The sequence below is a fragment of the Geospiza fortis genome, unplaced genomic scaffold, assembly GCF_000277835.1.
Source record: "Geospiza fortis unplaced genomic scaffold, GeoFor_1.0 scaffold237, whole genome shotgun sequence".
Classification (NCBI taxonomy): Eukaryota; Metazoa; Chordata; class Aves; order Passeriformes; family Thraupidae; genus Geospiza; species Geospiza fortis.
In genome coordinates, this window is record NW_005054319.1 from 1,625,798 (window position 1) to 1,633,359 (window position 7,562).

The following is a 7,562-nucleotide window of genomic DNA, read 5'->3' on the forward strand; positions in this document are numbered from 1 at the left end:
TATCCAGAGACCACACTTCCTACAGAGTGTCATTTTAGATGATCTGTAACTGCCAGTGTGAACAGAATATGCCAAGAGGTTAACAGATGAAAGCACAGACCCCTTATCGACAGGCAGAGATGGAACATGTCTAGCTGAGAGCTGTCAAGCTGTGGGGAAAGCAAGAAAGCTGGTAAACATGGTGATAAAGAACACAGCAAGGAATACCTCAAATTCATTTTTGTCCCCTGATCCTCACTATCTTGGCTACTTTATTTGGTTTTAAAGCCTGGCAACAGAAGCAAATTGAAACATGTCCTGTAGCTCTCCCTGCAGAGAAGGCTCCTGCTAAAACAGAGCTGCTTTGCAAGAGCAATACACCAGGAAACTTTTTTAAGGGATTTCAGTTTCTAGGGGTCCTCCCAGTTTGGTATCTCCTTGCTTTGTGGACTTACCTGGGAGGTGCCAGGTCCCCATGCCCTAGAGAATGAGCCTAATAATAAGAAAGACTTGTCTAACTCAAGGGTGATGGAGGTAATGTAAAATTTCATCCCCCAGGGAATATCATTCATGCCTGTCCTGTGCTGTTCTACCAGCAGCAGGTTGATCTCTTCTCTTGCTGCTTCCTGAGGTTCCTTTAAATCCATGACATCCCTGCCTTCCTCCTCTGAATTTCTTCCTTTCTCCTCCTTTGATGGCATATCATCCCTGCACGCACCCTGAACCTTCTCTGGTTTCCAGCTGCCAGGAAAAAAAACAAAAGAAGAAATGAACTTCTGGGACACAGTGACATAGCTCTAGTGATGCATAGCCCTTCATTGTGTCTGTCCAACCTCTTCTTCCATGACAACAGCAAAATTAATTAGTCCAGGCTGCTCTGGAGCTGCACAAACCACGCAAAAGAACACAATTACCTTCCTCCCTTTGCCTCCTATGTGATTTTTCCGTGGAAAGAACACCCCAACACAAATTACTGCCTGTTCACAGGAACTTGTTGAATATCTTTTGATATCCTTTCATGTCCTCAAGATTGTTTTAACCATAAATGACCAGTACCCTAAGGGAGTCTACAAGAAAGATGGAAAGAAGTTTTTTACAAGGGCATGTAGTGGCAGGACAAGGGGGAATGGGTTCAAACTGACAGAGGCAGGGTTAGATTAGATGTTAGGAAGAAACTCCTTACTGGGAGGGTGGTGGGGCAGTGGTGAGGGTTGCTCAGAGAACCTGTGGATGTCCCATTCCTGGAAGTGTTCAAGGCCAGGCTGGATGGGGCTTAGAGTAACCTGGTCCAGTGGAAGATGTCCCGACCCATGGCAGGGGGATTGGAACGAGATGATCTTTAAGGTCCCTTCCAACCCAAACTAGTCTATGATTCTATAAAATTTACAGAGGCATTAGATGGGTGACTAGTGAGAGGGAACTGATGCTTACTTGTAAATTTATCCAGAATAAAAGGATGCTGCTGCTTTTCCTGGCATGGAATCATGCCTAGAGGCTCTGCATCCAAATGGAAACCACTTTACAAGCACTGAGTGACTGGACCAGGGAAGGACCAATCCAGTCTGTGCTTCACCCAGTTTTTCCCTTAAAACACAAGTTCAGAATTTGGACCAAAAGAGATGAGATGTCTCCCATTTATACTTTAGTCTCTAGCCTAAATTCGATGCTCTGTGTTCTGGTTGAGTTTGGAGGTCCAAGTATTCACCATGCTGGAAGCTAAGGAGGTTCTCACTGAGCAGTTGTTGGGAGATGCCTGTAGGTGTCCAACGCAGCTCAGTGTTGGTGTTTTCCAGCTCCATCAGGCTGTGACACATCTCCATTTGCTCTCTGAAAGCCTCAATCAGCTGTGCCCCCAAGGTGTTCATTACTTGGCTGCTGTGTGCCTCAGGCCCTTGGTGCCTCTCTGCTGCAGGAGAAGACATTTCTGATCTAACATTGGGCCAGGTGAAATTCTGTGATGTCCCCCCCAAAACTACTCTGGGACCAGGCCAGATGTTATAAGACATTCTTTTATAAGATTCTGCTTCTTTCTGCAGTCTTGTCAAGTTCATCATGTGCTGAAGAAATCTGGTACAGCTTTATGATTACATTATTAGCAATAGCTAGGGCTCATTGCTATGCTTTTGTGAATATAAAGGGGAAACTGCATTGCAGGGAGATCTCTTCTGCCTTTGCACACACCGAAAGGAAAAAAGTATCTGTTTTCTGTGCTTGTAATCTAGAAATAACCTTGGCTGTCGGTAGCAAAGGCCTATTATATCTCATGTATAGTCTGTCAGAGAACTTGACTATTTTTATTTCATTTCTTGCCAGATTCACTGACAAAAGGAACAATCCCTGGGGCAGAACAATCAGTGTTTTAAAATCTTCACCCTGTCCATCTCTCTATTTTTTTCTTTTTTTAAATTACATTCAATGGCCCATAGAGCAGAGCTCAGTGTCCTGACACAGCCTCAGAGCCCGCGGTGACACAGGCTACAAACTCAGTCACCTCTCTGTGAGAGACAGGACTCCCCACAGTAAATGCCACCATTTGATATCAAATCTCTTTTCAAGGGCAGCTTTGTGAAACTTAACACATTTTAAGGCCGAGGAAGACGCTGAGAGGGGCAATACTCAGAGTCACACAGTACATCAGAAAGAGGCTCATGCAGAGAAACAACTTCAGCTCCTCCACCCACCTCCACTGCCCATCGGAGTGTGCTTCCCACCGTGCTCCTGTACAAGCATTCCTGAGCCACAGGAGACCCAGCAAGCACCACCACAACCCCCACACAGCCCCTCTCCCTCTCTCTTCCCTCCAGAAAACCCAGAGCTGATTTAGGTCCTGGCTTTACACTGCAGAACCTCAAGGTTGGGGCTGACTGCACTTTTCTCCTTCTCCTGGTTCTCAGCCCTCTCCCTCAGCCACTCAACCTTCCCACATCCATAGCTGGCACATCATCCTATGCCTTTCCATTATCCTGCCCCATTTTTTCACCTTCATGTTTCTCTTCTCATCTGCAACTCACACAATTTGCTTTCCACTGTTCCCTTCGTCTGCATTTCTTCTCTCACTCACACCTCTACACCAACCTGCACTGCCCACTCCTGAAGTTTGTTCTTTCTTCATCCACTGCATCTTCTATTTCCACTTGCAAGCTTGTAATCATAGAATCATAAAATGGTTTTGGGATGGTTATCCTCTCATTTCACACCTGCCATGGGCAGGGACTCCTTCCAATATCCCAGGTTGCTCCCAGCTCTGTCCAGCCTGGCTTTGAACATTTCCAGGGATGGAGCAGCCACAGCTTCTCTGGGCAACCTGTGCCAGGGCCTCAGCACTCTCAATAAATCTCTGAAACTTACCTTCTTGGGAATTGTTTGCTCTGGTACCTGTGTCTTGCTGTTTTTTGCCCTGTAGGCAGAGATCAAGGTCATTTGAGATTCTTAGGAGGAGGCACTGGCTGGGCTGATGTGTGCAATCATAACAGTCCTGCTGTAGCCCCCAAAGGAGCCCTGGAGAGATGCAATGTTGATGTGGTTAATGTGGATGTGACAGGGTTTTATTGTTCAGGGGCAACCACTGTGGCTGGGTACCCTGCAGTTCATTGAGATTCTGGTGGCGAATCCCAATTAGGAGTGAAGGAAGTGCTGGTAAAAGACAATTCATTAGGCCCTCTCTCCATCAACAGTAAAATCAATAAGTAATTAACTTGCTACAAAAGAAGAATTTTTGCAAGAAAATCGCAATTTACACAAATGCACTGGCAGCATCCCAATTCTGCTCACAAAAGGAACCTGCCTTTCCCTCCATGTCTCCTCCTTCCCTCTATCCCCTAGAAAACACATCTGTCATGAGCAGCAGTGAGAGCTCAGCACCAAGGCTTGAGGCAAGGTTCATAAATGGGCTTGTAAAGTATCCATAAAATAACCAGTGTGGCAGAGAGCGTGTCTGCAACCTTTCTGATTTCCCAAGGGAGAGACAGCTTATGACAGCACACAGTCACTCTCAGGCCTCCTTCCTCCTGCCCCAAAACATTTATTGTCCAATTTCAGCCAAATCTTAGAGAAGAGATGAAACATTCAAAGGCATTAAATTAATTTAAAAACTCACTGGTCACCTGTGAGCTTAGAGATGTATGACCCACATTGACACAATTTCTTTAACCCTATAGAAGCTCCTTCCTTAATCCTCTGAGAGGCAAAATGAACTGGTCTTTCCTGTTCCTGTTCAAGACACAGCAGCAAAGCCCAACTGCCATGTAAGCAAGTTTCCCCAAAAAATGATGCTTGGCTTCCTATTGATTTTCACCACATAATTTCCTTCAGTTACTTCAGTGTCTCAGCCCACAGTGACACAGCCTGAGGAGAGAGACAGTGTGTGCCATGCAAAAAGGGTGACAAGAGGACTGGCAGATGGGCAGACAGGTAGGTTAACTGCCTACCTAGGTGTTCAGAGCTAGAGCTGTAGTCTAGAAATGCTTTCTACAGCTACATTTGTTCTCTCTAAATCAGCCTCCAGCGTGGCACAGATGCCCTTATCACCTCCTCCTTGTTAATGGGAAGACTTGTCCCTACTGAATTCTACCTCAATTAAGTGACTTTTCTAACATGGCAGCTTCACTGTTACTTTAGCATTTAAGTGAGGTCCACACTCTCAATGAGAATGGTATTTTAACTCTCCACCCTTGTCCTCACAGCAAGCACTTAATTGGCTCTATATTTTAGCTGTGGTTTGCACAGCTGTATTTTATTCCTCTGGAGCAGAACAGCTACAGGGACTACTTTACCTGTTGGACAGTATGCAAAAATGAAGCCAGAAATGACTCCTTCTATCAGGCTCTTGGTTGTGGACATATAGAATTCCTCCTAATTCAGTCAAAACAAGCACAAACTTTTGGTCAGGCACAACAGCTGTCCAAATGATCTATACCTAATTACATTCCCTGTGATTTTCTCACTCTGTTTTAGAAATTTCCTGGGTTTTGGAAGGATTCACAATCTGTTTGAGTTCTGATACATCATGAGAATGAGCAGAAAAGCACAGAGGTTTATTGAATTTTCTAAAGGCAGGCAAGATGCAGGAGCCTACTGAAAGAAATATCCTTCAATATCATTATTTTATTGGACTCTGAACATGAAATGCTTTAGGTTTTTTGTGTCTGCTGAAGGAAGGAGTAAATTCATTCCCTGACCTTTATTGAGAAGTGCCACTGGGCTTCCAGAAATGTCTTAGGTAGCATACAAGGATGAAGTTTGATGTTAAAGACAGCACAGGTGCCTGAATTGCTGTGAGAAGCAAGGCTGCAGTCACATCGTGGTGATCACAAAATGCAGGCGCTGATTAAATCCTCCCAGTGCACTTTTCCCCAGCCTGCAAAACTCAGCTCAGGGAGGGCACCAGAACCTGTAAAACCACAGAGCACAGGGAAGAGCTGTGTGAGCAGCAGAGCCAACAACGTGACAGTGACCTCACTCACCAGAGACCTCGGGAGACAAAGCTCCTCACCCCTGCTCAGGGTGTGCTGCACCTGGGGAGGGCCAGGGGGAGAGGGAGGGAGAATGAACCCCACACATCTCCCCCAGTTCTCTGGCAAAAGGAAAACCCTGACAGCCCTCTCACCTTCAGCACTGTCACCTTTTGTCTGGGTGACAAGCAGCCTCTGGGCTGTGCAGTTCTGTTCACCTGCCAAAAACATTTATCTAAGCAGAGAAAACAATTCTAATGTTAAGCCTTAAAAAAAACAAAACATTGAAGGCTGTTACCTGGGTTGCTGTGTGACCAAAAACCATGCCAAATACAAATGTTTTCCTTAGGATCTGTTGTCTCACGAGATGCCATCAGTACCTGTCTCTGTGATGGGATGAAGTCAGAGGGGGAACTGCTAGGTCTAGGTTTGGGTAACAGCCTGTGGGGATCCCTCACAGCACCATCCCTCGGCCAGAGGAATGCTGCACTGCAGCTTTGCCTGGAAAACACTCACGCACACAGGGCTGAGGCTGACAGACTGGGTTTTGCAACTGATTTGGCAATTTCTGCAGTTGGAGAACTGCAAGATCCTTGGAAGGGCCGTTGAGCAGCGGAACGGTTGCTGGTGTTGGGTAAGAGCAGAGCCTGAGGGACACAACAGACCCCAGGGAGGGAGGGAGGGAGAACACCTCTTACCTCAATTTTCAGATAAGATTCAGACACAGGAGCTGTGAAATTAAATGAAATAGTCAGGTTCCTCAGCAGCAGAATTGCCTGAAGCCTTTTGTGCAGAAGGACTGAGGGAAATATCTGCATTGCTCAAGGACAGAATCTTCATTCTGTGTCTGGCTTTTAGTAAGGAAAAAAGCAAAGGTGAGAAGCAGGTTACAGAATTGTTCTGTTTCTTCTCAGGTCCTTCAGGATTTATTTCAGTACATGATTATCACAGTGTGTAGTTACTGTGGAGAATGGGGTTCTTTCTCTTCCACTGAGAGGGCTCACAAGGAGATGCTCAAGGGAAGAACAGAGAACCTTGTGCCTCCTTCTCCAGAGCAGCCTTAGAGCACTCTCGGGTAAACAGGTTGTTAGATCAGCAGTTAGAGCACAGACCAGCAGAATAACCCATTGGTGCCCCAGGAGAGAGATAAGTGCCCATGGGGTTCAGGAAACTTCAGAACTTTGGGGTTTCTTTTTCTTCTGCATTCCCTGCTAAATTCCAAGTCTCTAACAAGTATCTCTTTGATCTGCAAATTTCCAATTACCCGAATTACTTCATTGTTGTTGGTTTTTTTAATTCTTTCATTTTCACTGGTCTAGCTTAGGCTTTAAAACCTGAGGCAACACAAGAACAAACTGTGACGGGAACTCCTGGTTTGTCCTTGGTGGCAGCATTTGCCTGCATAAGGCAGACTGACACGTAATCACGTGCACAGGCAAGTGTGACAGGCGGGAGAACGAGCAGAGCCTGGAGAACGAGGTCAGCCTGTTTCCTTGGGAAGTTCGTCCTGTAACACTTTCAGAACCCTTTCACTGAGCTCCTGTAACAGCCAAATTTTGCTCACACAGTGTATCCATGCATCCAAAAGTCCTCTTTTCCAACCTGGGGCTAATGCCTTGTCTAACTAGCAGTATTCTAAAAGCACAAATCTTCTGCTGTTTTATGGAGGCATTAAAATATAACAAGCCACAAGCAGAGTCAGTTTCGAGTCAGGATTAATAAGCAGACAGAAGCAGTTCTAAATGAGTTCAGCTGGGAGTAAAAATAGCAGGGAACATGAATGCAAATCAAAATACACCAGGAAATTTAAGTACTTTGACTGCCCAGTCAATTAATTTGCTTCCATAATTACAGTTATTTGCATTATTAAGAGAAAAGCATTCTCATAGACAGAAGTTACTCAGACTAATGTAATGCACATTTCCTTCCCAGATTTCCATTAGAGAAAATAGATCTTGGGCAAAATGATGCAAGTCTGAATAAGCTGTATAAAAATAAAGCTGATATCCTTGTGAGATTAATGGCTGCTTCAAAATAGAATAGAAAAAAAGGGTATTTCACAAGTAAGGTGCTAAACAAAAATTGCATTTGTAATCCATAAAGGGGAAAGAGAGATTCATGCTCTCTTTGCTT